The following is a 14089-nucleotide window of genomic DNA, read 5'->3' as shown; positions in this document are numbered from 1 at the left end:
TGGTCGTGGTTGTTTTAATCATGGTCGTGGTTGTTATAATCATGGTCGTGGTTGTTTTAATCATAGTCGTGGTTGTTATAATCATGGTCGTGATTGTTATAATCATGGTCATGGTTGTTATAATCATAGTCGTGGTTGTTATAATCATAGTCGTGGTAGTTTTAATCATGATCGTGGTTGTTATAATCATAGTCGTGGTTATTATAAAAATGGTTGTGGTTATGATCATAGTCGTAGTTGTTATAATCATGGTGGTGTGTGTTATAATCATGGTCGTAGTTGTTATAATAATGGTCGTGGTTGTTATAATAATGGTCATGGTTGTTATAATCATAGTCGTGGATGTTATAATCATGGTCGTGGTTGTTATAATCATGGTCGTGGTTGTTATAATCATGGTCGTGGTTGTTATAATCATAGTCGTGGTTGTTTTAATCATGGTCGTGGTTGTTATAATCATGGTCGTGGTTGTTATAATAATAGTCGTGGTTGTTATAATCATAGTCGCGGGTGTTGTAATCATGGTCGTGGTTGTTATAATCATGGTCGTGGTTATTATAATCATTGTCGTGGTTGTTAAAATCATGGTCGTGGTTGTTATAATCATAGTCGTATTTGTTATAATCATAGTCGTGTTTGTTATAATCATAGTCGTATTTGTTATAATCATAGTCGTGTTTGTTATAATCATGGTCGTGGTTGTTATAATCATAGTCGTAGTTGTTATAATCATCTTCGTGGTTGTTATAATCATGGTCGTTGTTGGTATAATCATAGTCATGGTTGTTATAATTATGGTCGTGGTTGTTATAATGAGAGTCGTCATTGTAATAATCATAGTCGTGGTTGTTATAATCATGGTCGTTGTTGTCATAATCATGGTCGTGGTTCTTATAATCATAGTCGTGGTTGTTATAATCATCTTCGTGGTTGTTATAATCATGATCGTAGTTGTTATAATCATGGTCGTTCGTTGTTATAATCATATTCGTGGTTATTATTAACATGGTCGTGGTTGTTATAATCATGGTCGTGGTTTTTATAATCATGGTCGTGGTTGTTATAATCATAGTCGTGGTTGTTATAATCATGGTCGTGGTTGTTATAATCATAGGCATGGTTGATATAATTATGGTTGTGGTTCTTACAATCATAGTCGTGATTGTTATTATCATAGTCGTGGTTGTTATAATCATGGTCGTGGTTGTTATAATTATTGTCGTGGTTGTTATAATCATGGTTGTGGTTATGATCATAGTCGTAGTTATTATAATCATTGTCGTGGGTGTTATAATCATAGTCGTGATTGTTCTAATAATAGTCGTGATTGTTATAATCATGGTCATGGTTGCTATAATCATAGTCGTGGGAGTTAAATATATATAATCATGGTTGTTATAATCATGGTCGTGGTTGTTATAATCATGGTCGTGCTTGTTATAATCATAGTCGTGGTTGTTAAAATCATGGTCGTGGTTGTAATAATCATAGTCGTGGTTGTTATAATCATGGTCGTGGTTGTTATAATCATGGTCGTGGTTGTTATAATCATGGTCGTGGTTGTTATAATCATAGTCGTGGTTATGATCTTAGTCATGGTTGTTATAATCATAGTCGTGGTTGTTATTTTCATGGATGTGCTTGTGATATTCATGGACCTGCTTTTTGTAATCTTAGTCAAGGTTCTTATAATCATGGTCGTGGTTGTTATAATCATAGTCGTGGTTGTTATAATCATGGTCTTGGTTATTATAATCATATTCGTGGTTGTTATAATCATAGTCGTTGTTGTTATAATCATGGTTGTGGTTATGATCATAGTCGTAGTTGTTATAATCATGGTGGTGTGTGTTTTACTCATGGTCGTGGTTGTTATTATAATAGTCGTGGTTGTTATAATCATAGTCGTGGTTGTTATAATCATGGTCGTGGTTGTTATAATCATGGTCGTGGTTGTTATAATCATGGTCGTGGTTGTTATAATCATAGTCGTGGTTGTTATAATCATGGTCGTGATTGTTATAATCATGGTCGTGGTTGTTATAATCATAGTCGTGGTTGTTATAATCATGGTCGTGGTTGTTATAAGCATGGTCTTGGTTGTTATAATCATAGTCCTGGTTGTTATAATCACAGTCGTGGTTCTTCTAATCATGGTGGTGGCTATGATCATAGTCGTAGTTGTTATAATCATGGTCGTGGTTGTTATAATCATAGTTGTGGTTGTTATAATCATAGTCATGGTTGTTATAATCATAGTCGTGGTTGTTATAATCATGGTCGTGGTTGTTATAATCATGGTCGTGGTTGTTATAATCATAGTCGTGGTTGTTATAATCATGGTCGTGGTTGTTATAATCATAGTCGTGGTTGTTATAATCATGGTCGTGGTTGTAATAATCATAGTCGTGGTTGCTATAATCATGGCCGTGGTTATAATCATGGTCGTGCTTGTTATAATCATGCTCGTGGTTGTTATAATCATAGTTGTGGTTGTTATAATCATAGTCATGGTTGTTATAATCATATTTGTGGTTGTTATATTCATGGTCGTGGTTGTTCTAATCATGGTCGTGGTTGTTATAATCATAGCTAAATAGTTTATTTATAATGTAGTCGTAGTTATTGTAATCCCTTGGGTGTGATTTTGATCATAGTCATCGAACATTATAATGATGGTGGTGTTATTATTTATAATCATGGTCGTGGATTTATTTATAGTCAATGGTTATTTATAATCATGGTCATTGATTTATTTAATCATGGTGTGGTTATTTATAATAATCATGGTCGTGGTTATTATAATCATGGTCGTGGTTATTATAATCATAATCGTGAGGTTATTATAATCTTAGTCATTACTTATTTATAATCCTTGGTCTTGGTTGTTATAATCCATAGTCGTAGTTTATTATAATCCTTAGTCGAATGATTTATAATAATCTCATGGTCGTGTTTATTTGTAATCTTGGTCTTGGTTGTTATAATCATAGTCGTGGTTGTTATAATCATAGTCGTGGTTGTTATAATCATCTTCGTGGTTGTTATAATCATGGTCGTGGTTATTATAATCAAGGTCGTGGTTGTTATAATCATAGTCGTGCCTGTTATAATCATGTTCGTTGTTGTTATAATCATAGTTGTGGTTGTTATAATCATAGTCATGGTTGTTATAATCATATTTGTGGTTGTTATATTCATGGTCGTGGTTATTATAATCATGGTCGTGGTTGTTATAATCATAGTCGTGGTTGTTATAATCAGAGTCGTGGTTGTTATAATCATCTTCGTGGTTGTTATAATCATGGTCGTGGTAGTTATAATCATGGTCGTGGTTGTTATAATCATAGTCGTGGTTGTTATAATCATGGGCGATGTTGTTATAATCATAGTCATGGTTGTTATAATCATGGTCCTGGTTGTTATAATGAGACTCGTCGTTGTAATAATCATTGTCGTGGTTGTTATAATCATGGTCGTTGTTGTTATAATCATGGTCGTGGTTCTTATAATCATAGTCGTGGTTCTTATAATCATCTTCGTGGTTGTTATAATCATGGTCGTGGTTGTTATAATCATAGTCATGGCTTGTTGCAATCATGGTCGTGGTTGTTATAATCATGGTCGTGGTTGTTATATTCATAGTCGTGGTTATGATCGGAGTCGTGGTTGTTATAATCATAGTCGTGGTTGTTATAATCATGGTCGTGAGTGATTTAATCTTGGTAGTGGTTGTTGTTATTATATTCGTGGTTGTTGTAATCATATTCGTGGTTGTTATAATCATGGTCGTGGTTGATATAATCATAGTCGTAGTTACTTTATAATCATGGCCGTGGTTGGTATAATCATGAGTGGAGTAGCAGCTATAATCCATGGTCTTGGTTGTTATAATCTTAGTCGTGGTTGTTATAATCAGAATCGTGGTTATTATAATCATGGTCGTTGTTGTTATAATCATATTCGTGGTTATTATAAACATGGTCGTGGTTGTTATAGTCATAGTCGTAGTTGTTATAATCATCTTCGTGGTTGTTATAATCATGGTCGTTGTTGTTATAATCATAGTCATGGTTGTTATAATCATGGTCGTGGTTGTTATAATGAGAGTCGTCGTTGTAATAATCATAGTCGTGGTTGTTATAATAATGGTCGTTGTTGTTATAATCAAGGTCGTGGTTCTTATAATCATAGTCGTGGTTGTTATAATCATCTTCGTGGTTGTTATAATCATGGTCGTAGTTGTTATAATCATGGTCGTTCGTTGTTATAATCATATTCGTGGTTATTATTAACGCCAGTAGATGGTTATTTATAATCATGGTCGTGGTTTTTTATAATCATAATTACGTGGTTGTTAAAATCCTTAGTCATGGTTATTATCATAGGTAATGATCATTTATAATCATAGGCATAGTTGATATAATTATGGTCGTGGTTCTTACAATCATAGTCGTGATTGTTATTATCATAGTCGTGGTTGTTATAATCATGGTCGTGGTTGTTATAATCATTGTCGTGGTTGTTATAATCATGGTTGTGGTTATGATAATAGTCGTAGTTATTATAATCATTGTCGTGGGTGTTATAATCATAGTCGTGATTTTTCTAATAATAGTCGTGATTGTTATAATCATGGTCGTGGTTGCTATACTCATAGTCGTGGGTGTTATATTGATAATCGTGGTTGTTATAATCATGGTCGTGGTTGTTATAATCATGGTCGTGCTTGTTATAATCATAGTCGTGGTTGTTAAAATCATAGTCGTGGTTGTTATAATCATGGTCGTGGTTGTTATAATCATGGTCGTGGTTGTTATAATCATGGTCGTGGTTGTTATAATCATAGTCGTGGTTATGATCTTAGTCATAGTTGTTATAATCATAGTCGTGGTTATTATTTTCATGGATGTGCTTGTTATATTCATGGACGTGCTTATTGTAATCTTAGTCAAGGTTCATATAATCATGGTCGTGGTTGTTATAATCATAGTCGTGGATGTTATAATCATGGTCTTGGTTATTATAATCATATTCGTGGTTGTTATAATCTTAGTCGTAGTTGTTATAATCATGGTTTTGGTTATGATCATAGTCATAGTTGTTATAATCATGGTGGTGTGTGATATAATCATGGTCGTGGTTGTTATTATAATGGTCGTGGTTGTTATAATCATAGTCGTGGTTGTTATAATCATGGTCGTGGTTGTTATAATCATGGTCGTGGTTGTTATAATCATGGTCGTGGTTGTTATAATCATAGTCGTGGTTGTTATAATCATGGTCGTGATTGTTATAATCATGGTCATGGTTGTTATAATCATAGTCATCGTGTTATAATCATAGTCGTGGTTGTTTTAATCATGATCGTGGTTGTTATAATCATGGTCGTGGTTGTTATAATTATGGTTGTGGTTATGATCATAGTCGTAGTTGTTATAATCATGGTGGTGTGTGTTATAATCATGGTCGTGGATTTGTTATAATAATGGTCTGGTTTTATAATCATTATGCATTGGATGTTATAGTCATGGTCGTGGTTGTTATAATCATGGTCGTGAGTGTTATAATCATGGTCGTGGTAGTTATAATCATAGTCGTCGGTGTTATAGTCATGGTCGTGGTTGTAATAATCTTAGTCATTACTGTTATAATCATAGTCGTGGTTGTAATAATCATAGTCGGGTGTTGTAATCACATGTGGTTGTTATAATCATGGTCGTGGTTATTATAATCATTGTCGTGGTTGTTAAAATCATGGTCGTGGTTGTTATAATCACAGTCGTATTTGTTATAATCATAGTCGTGTTTGTTATAATCATAGTCGTGTTTGTTATATTCATGGTCGTGGTTGTTATATTTATGGACGTCCTTGTTATATTCATGGACGTGCTAGATGTAATCATAGTAAAGGTTGTTATAATCATGGTAGTGGTTGTTATAATCATGGTCGTTTTTGTTATAAGCATGGTCTTGGTTGTTATAATCATAGTCGTGGTTGTTATAATCATAGCCGTGGTAGTTTTAATCATGATCGTGGTTGTTATAATCATGGTCGTGGTTGTTATAATTATGGTTGTGGTTATGATCATAGTCGTAGTTGTTATAATCATGGTGGTGTGTGTTATAATCATGGTCGTGGTTGTTATAATAATGGTCCTGGTTTTTATAATCATTGTCGTGGATGTTATAATCATGGTCGTGGTTGTTATAATCATGGTCGTGGTTGTATAATCATGGTCGTGGTTGTTATAATCATAGTCGTGGTTGTTATAATCATGGTCGTGGTTGTTATAATCATGGTCGTTGTTTTTATAATCATAGTCGTGGTTGTAATAATCATAGTCGTGGGTGTTGTAATCATGGTCGTGGTTGTTATAATCATGGTCGTGGTTATTATAATCATTGTCGTGGTTGTTAAAATCATGGTCGTGGTTGTTATAATCATAGTCGTATTTGTTATAATAATAGTCGTGTTTGTTATAATCATAGTCGTATTTGTTATAATCATAGTCGTGTTTGTTATAATCATGGTCGTGGTTGTTATAATCATGTGTCGTGGTTGTTGTAATCATAGTCGTTGTTGTTATAATCATGGTCGTGGTTGTTATAATCATGGTCGTGGTTGTTATAATCATGGTCGTGGTGTTATAATCATATTCGTGGTTGTTATAATCATGATCGTGGTTGTTATAATCATGGTCGTGGTTGTTATAATCATGGTCGTGGCTGTTATAATCATAGTCGTGGTTGTTATAATCATAGTCATGGTTGTTGTAATCATGGTCGTGGTTGTTATAATCATGGTCGTGGTTATTATAATCATTGTCGTGGTTGTTAAAATCGTGATCGTGGTTGTTATAATCATCGTCGCGGTTGTTATATTCATAGTCGTGGTTGTTATAATCATGGTCGTGGTTGTTATAATCATGGTCGTGGTTGTTATAATCATAGTCGTGGTTGTTATAATCATGGTCGTGGTTGTTATAATAATAGTCGTGGTTGTTATAATCATGGTCGTGGTTGTAATAATCTTAGTCGTGGTTGCTATAATCATGGCCGTGGTTGTTATAATCATGGTCGTGCTTGTTATAATCATGGTCTTGGTTGTTATAATCATAGTCGTGGTTGTTATAATCATAGTCGTGGTTGTTATAATCATGGTCGTTGTTGTTATAATCATATTCGTGGTTATTATAAACATGGTCGTGGTTGTTATAATCATAGTCGTAGTTGCAATAATCATCTTCGTGGTTGTTATAATCATGGTCGTTGTTGTTATAATCATAGTCGTGGTTGTTATAATCATGATCGTGGTTGTTGTAATGAGAGTCGTGGTTGTAATAATCATAGTCGTGGTTGTTATAATCATGGTCGTTGTTGTTATAATCATGGTCGTGGTTCTTATAATCATAGTCGTGGTTGTTATAATCATCTTCGTGGATGTTATAATCATGGTCGTGGTTTTTATAATCATGGTCGCTCGTTGTTATAATCATATTCTTGGTTATTATAAACATGGTCGTGGTTGTTATAATCATGGTCGTGGTTTTTATAATTATGGTCGTGGTTGTTATAATCATAGTCGTGGTTGTTATAATTATGGTCGTGGTTGTTATAATCATAGGCATGGTTGATATAATTATGGTCGTGTTTCTTACAATCATAGTCGTGATTGTTATTATCATAGTCGTGGTTGTTATAATCATGGTCGTGGCTGTTATAATCATAGTCGAGGTTGTTATAATCATGGTTGTGTTTATGATCTTAATCGTAGTTGTTATAATCATGGTCGTGGTTGTTATAATCATAGTTGTGGTTGTTATAATCATAGTCATGGTTGTTATAATCATATTTGTGGTTGTCATAATCATGGTCGTGGTTGTTATAATCATGGTCGTGGTTGTTATAATCATAGTCGTGGTTGTTATAATCGTGGTCGTGGTTGTTTATAACTATAGCCGCGGTTGTTATAATCATGGTCGTGGTTGTTATAATCATGGTCGTAGTTGTTATAATCATAGTCGTGATTGTTATAATCATGGTCGTGGTTGTTATAATCATAGTCGTGGTTGTTATAATCATGGTCATGGTTGTAATAATCATAGTCGTGGTTGCTATAATCATGGTCGTGGTTGTTATAATCATGGTCGTGCTTCTTATAATCATGGTCGTGGTTGTAATAATCATAGTCTTGGTTGTTATAATCATGGTCGTGGTTGTTATAATCATAGTCGTGGTTGTTATAATCATAGTCGTGTATGTTATAATCATAGTCGTATTTGTTATAATCATTGTCGTGTTTGTTATAATCATGGTCGTGGTTGTTATAATCATGTGTCGTGGTTATTATAATCATAGTCGTTGTTGTTATAATCATGGTCGTGGATGTTATAATCATGGTCGTGGTTGTTATAATCATGGTCGTGGTTATTATAATCATATTCGTGGTTGTTATAATCATGATCGTGGTTGTTATAATCATGGTCGTGGTTGTTATAATGATGGTCGTGGTTGTTATAATCATGGGCGTGGTTGTTATAATCATTGTGTTGGTTGTTATAATCATAGTCGTGGTTGTTATAATCATGGTCGTGGCTGTTAGAGTCATGGTCGTGGTTGTTATAATCATAGTCGTGGTTGCTATAATCATGGTCGTGGTTGTTATAATCATAGTCGTGGTTGTTATAATCATGGTCGTGGTTGTAATAATCATAGTCGTCGTTGTTATAATCATGGTCGTGGTTGTTATAATCATAGTCGTGGTTGTTATAATAATGGTCGTAGTTGTTATAATCATAGTCGTGGTTGTTATAATCATAGTCGTGGTTGTTATAATGATGGTCGTGGTAGTAATAATCATAGTCGTGGTTGCTATAATCATGGCCGTGGTTGTTGTAATCATGGTCGTGCTTGTTATAATCATGGTCTTGGTTGTTATAATCATAGTCGTGGTTGCTATAATCATAATCGTGGTTGTTATAATCATGGTCGTGTTTGTTGTAATCTTGGTCATGGTTGTTATAATCATAGTCGTGGTTGTTATAATCATACTCGTGGTTGATATAATCATCTTCATGGTTGTTATAATCATGGTCGTGGTTGTTATAATCATGGTCGTAGTTATTATAATCTGGTCGTGGTTGTTATAATCATAGTCGTGGTTGTTATAATCATGGTTGTGGTTATGATTATAATCGTAGTTGTTATAATCATGGTCGTGGGTGTTATAACCATTGTCGTGGTTGTTCTAATCATTGACGTGGTTGTAATAATTACGGTCGTGTTTGTTATAATCATGGTTTTGGTTGTTATAATCATCTGCGTGGTTGTTATAATCATGGTCGGTGTTGTTATAATCATAGTCATGGTTGTTATAATCATGGTCGTGGTTGTTATAATGAGAATCGTGGTTGTTATAATCATGGCCGTGGTTGTTATAATCATGGTCGTGCTTGTTATAATCATGGTCTTGGTTGTTATAATCATAGTCGTTGTTGTTATAATCATAATCGTGGTTGTTATAATCATGGTCGTGGTTATTATAATCATGGTCGTGGTTGTTATAATCATAGTTGTGGTTGTTATAATCATAGTTGTGGTTGTTATAATCATGGTTGTGGTTATGATCATAATCGTAGTTGTTATAATCATGGTCGTGGTTGTTATAATCATGGTCGTGCTTGTTATAATAATGGTCTTGGTTGTTATAATCATAGTCGTGGTTGTTATAATCATAATCGTGGTTGTTATAATCATGGTCGTTGTAGTAATAATCATAGTCGTGGTTGCTATAATCATGGCCGTGGTTGTTATAATCATGGTCGTGCTTGTTATAATCATGGTCTTGGTTGTTATAATCATAGTCGTGGTTGTTATAATCATAATCGTGGTTGTTATAATCATGGTCGTGTTTGTTGTATTCTTGGTCATGGTTGTTATAATCATAGTCGTGGTTGTTATAATCATAGTCGTGGTTGATATAATCATCTTCGTGGTTGTTATAATCATGGTCGTAGTTTATTATAATCATGGTCATTGGTTATTATAATCATGGTCGTGGTTGTTATAAATACATAGTCGTGGTTGTTATAATCCTGGTTGCCTGATCATAATCGTGATTTATTTATAATCATCGTCGTGGATGTTATATCCATGAGGTCATCAGTTATTCTATAATCATGGTCGTGGTTGTTATAATCATATTCGTGGTTGTTATAATCATGATCGTGGTTGTTATAATCATGGTCGTGGTTGTTATAATCATGGTCGTGGTTGTTATAATCATAGTCGTGGTTGTTATAATCATAGTCATGGTTGTTGTAATCATGGTCGTGGTTGTTATAATCATGGTCGTGGTTATGATCATAGTCGTAGTTGTTATAATCATGGTGGTGTGTGTTATAATCATGGTCGTGGTTGTTATTATAATGGTCGTGGTTGTTATAATCATAGTCGTGGTTGTTATAATCATGGTCGTGGTTGTTATAATCATAGTCGTGGTTGTTATAATCATGGTCGTGATTGTTATAATCATGGTCATGGTTGTTATAATCATAGTCATCGTGTTATAATCATAGTCGTGGTTGTTTTAATCATGATCGTGGTTGTTATAATCATGGTCGTGGTTGTTATAATTATGGTTGTGGTTATGATCATAGTCGTAGTTGTTATAATCATGGTGGTGTGTGTTATAATCATGGTCGTTAGTTGTTATAATAATGGTCATTGGTTGTTATAATCATAATTAAATTGGATGTTGTCATGGTCGTGGTGGTTATAATCATAGTGCATTGAGTTGTTATAATCATAGTTTGGTTGTTATAAAAATGGTCGTGGTTGTTATAATCATGGTCGTGGTTGTTATAATCATGGTCGTGGTTGTTATAATCACGGTCGTGATTGTTATACTAATGGTCGTGGTTGTTATAATCATGAATGCATTAGTTATTTATAATCATCTTATTGGTTTGTTGCAATAATGGTCATTAGTTGTTATAATCGTAATTAAATTGGTTATTATAATCATTGTCGTGGGTGTTATAATCATAGTCGTGATTGTTCTAATAATAGTCGTGATTGTTATAATCATGGTCGTGGTTGCTATAATCATAGTCGTGGGTGTTATATTGATAATCGTGGTTGTTATAATCATGGTCGTGGTTGTTATAATCATGGGGCCGGATACTCAAAAACATTTATGGGACTGTATGTCTTTGTTTACTCCGTAACTGGACTTACAGTCTCAGATCGGTATACTCAAAACACAGATGGCATACTCAAAACACAGATGGTATACTCAAAACCAATATTTGACATCGAACTCCGTAAGTTAGCGCAAGTAACTTACACCAGCTCCCGAGGTTGTGTAACACTCTCAACCCGGATGTAGTAGTGACTAATTCCCGATTGTATAGAAAATAATAATAATATATGTTGTAATAATGCTTGTTAGACTTGTTTTATCATAGGATAAAGAAGAAAATGTGTTGTACATCAACATACTGAAATATAATATTTCACTTTTGTCTTTTTCGTAACTTTTTTGTTGTATAATAAGCGGCTTGAGTGTTTGTGTTTGTCTCAGTTTGGAAGAGACGCATCTTTTGTCTTCTTACACATTATAAAGTATTTCTTACCAAAATAGAAGGTTTGTATTGTTCACACTTAGGGTAAAAATATGTTTTGTGACTGAGTAAACTTGCAGATAGAACTTATTAATGTTGTATAGCCGTAAATATCCCTCAGTAATGAAAGCCAAATATGAGGTCAAGTGAACATTCCGCCAAGACTTCGCCTTGTTTTTCTAATATTCAACCAATAGCCTTAGCCTATTTTCTTATGTGTATGGCTTATGATAACATGAAAGGCGATAAATTTCCATAGGCTAGCGAAAATTAAATGATATTAGGTGTAAAATATGGATTGCAATTAACTTGATTAATAGGTGCCTATATAACTGCTTTTTCAGTCTTAGGCAAATAAATGTTTAAACATGGGGCCTACTTAATTTAGTTAGAACATGAGGATTATTTAAATAAGAAATTATACTAATAGGGTATAGGTTAGATAGGTTTGGTTTGGTTATGTTATGTTATGTTATGGTATGTTAGGTTAGAGAATGTGTACATGGTTTTTGGTGAGCGTCAGGCCGTCAGTGAGACACTTTGTCTAGCAGCTACCTTAGGCCTAGTTCCAGACTTTCCTTGAACATTATCATAGGTAGAGTATTAATTTAAGAAAATTTACGGCTAATCCGATATATTTTCAGGTTTTAAATTGTTGTTTTTTGTATGAACTTGAAGACAATTCAGACCAAATGTTCCCAACATTGAAAGGAAAACACCAGGGTCTAGGCTAAATGAGTAATTTAAGAGAAGTGATTTGTCATTTAGGTTAGGCAAGGCTATACTATCATTAACCAATTTATTTGAATTTGCCCAGAATAAGGCTATCTTAGTATAGCTTTTGTGTCTTGTCACAGGCCAACATTATGCAAGGGATTATTTACCTAAATTCTAGTGGGGTAAAACACCAAATACTGTGAGATCTCTGTTAGCCTGAACAATTGGTGAAGAGCACTACCGTGAATGAATGGGTGTTTTCCCGTTAACAAGACAGTTATCACAAATCAAGAAAATATCCCTCATCCCCAGAATGTTTATGGTAATGGAAAAATTTCCTTGGTAGTTCCTACAATTGCCCATTACATCATCTCTCGAACCCGGAAATATATCCCCCATCTCCAGAATTTTCTCGGTTATCTGGGAAACTTTCCTCATAGTTTTCAGGAAAATGTGCCTCTCTGAAAGTCATTTACCTAAGCCGTAAGTTTCCTGCAAAATCATGCTTTGGGAATTAATTTTAGATAAAATTTCAATTACGGCTTTCAGAAAGTTCTGGGTTTCAAGGATTCCGGCTAACGGAGAAGGCTGCTGTTCCTACCAGAAATCAGTTTCAAATGCGAGTATGTGACAGACTTTGAGGCAAGAGGATGTCTTTTAAATGTTTTTAACACCCTTATTTACTTGAATAATGAACAATTTTTTTCAATTTTAAATGAATAGAGATTTTAACACGTGCATTTTTCAGTATTTTACCCCTAAGAGCCAGGCAAAACCTTAAGGCCGTAATTTTTGTTTTTCACAGGCATAACCCTTCTATTCTAGGCCTAATGATAAAACTTTGAATTAGTTAGTATCAACATAAAAACAATACTGTAACAAACTTCTAAACCATTGCATAATTTTTTGTCCTGCAGATTGATCCTGTAACACTTGGACCTCATTTTCCAGTTACCCTGCAATGGATCTTGTTGTAGCTTATCTGCATGATCGAGCTTTACTACGTGAACGAAGGTATCGGGACCCTTTGGATCCCATAAATATAAGCGATGAAAATCTAATTAGTTATAGGTTTCCTCGATGTGAAATTCTAAGACTGTGTGAAGATTTAGATCCATTTTTAAGGCGTAGAACGAGAAGATCTCATGCTGTTCCCATACACACGCAAGTGTTAGTTGCCTTAAGATTTTACGCCAATGGAACCTTTCAATATGTACTTGGTGATACAGCTGAAGCTGTAGCAGGGACAGGCCAAGCAGTCCGAGTCAATGTAGTCCGTAATTGGTTTACTTGATGAATTAAAATCAAATATCAATTCACCAATACAATTTTCCTCTATGTTTAAATAGTACTTTTTAGTGCAGTATACAGAGGTAATGCGAATAAAGCGTACATTGATTTAACTTTTATTTTCAATATTCTGTACATAAAAAAATAAACTTCTTTATAGAAATTAAATGGCTTTCTTTTACCTTAATAATATATGTACTATATCCTTGAGCAAATTTGATTCCAATACAGTATACTTTTAATACTACTAAATACCAAAGGCACTAAAGTTTGTGAAACAAAAAACCCTTACATAAAACATATTTGAGAAATTGAAACAATAAAAAATATTGCAACTGTTTGCATCTTAAACTACACAATTTGACATGGGTCACCACATCGTTGTGAAATAATAATACAACTACTGTTATTTGTTGCCATTTTTTACATTTAAGAATGAAATACAGTATAATTTT

General features: G+C 34.0%; 1 long non-coding RNA gene across 1 annotated transcript; it reads left to right on the top strand.

Moving 5' to 3' along the window:
• Positions 1 to 12702: 12702 nt before the first annotated feature.
• Positions 12703 to 13802, top strand: LOC121872107. The gene is made up of 2 exons (XR_006090028.1): positions 12703 to 12967; positions 13262 to 13802. It is a non-coding gene; the product is annotated as an uncharacterized LOC121872107 (long non-coding RNA).
• Positions 13803 to 14089: the final 287 nt, after the last annotated feature.

This window comes from Homarus americanus, unplaced genomic scaffold (assembly GCF_018991925.1).
Source record: "Homarus americanus isolate GMGI-L3 unplaced genomic scaffold, GMGI_Hamer_2.0 scaffold44989, whole genome shotgun sequence".
NCBI classification, from domain to species: domain Eukaryota; kingdom Metazoa; phylum Arthropoda; class Malacostraca; order Decapoda; family Nephropidae; genus Homarus; species Homarus americanus.
Note: the sequence above shows the minus strand (reverse complement) of the source record. Positions and strands in the feature narration are given on the sequence as shown.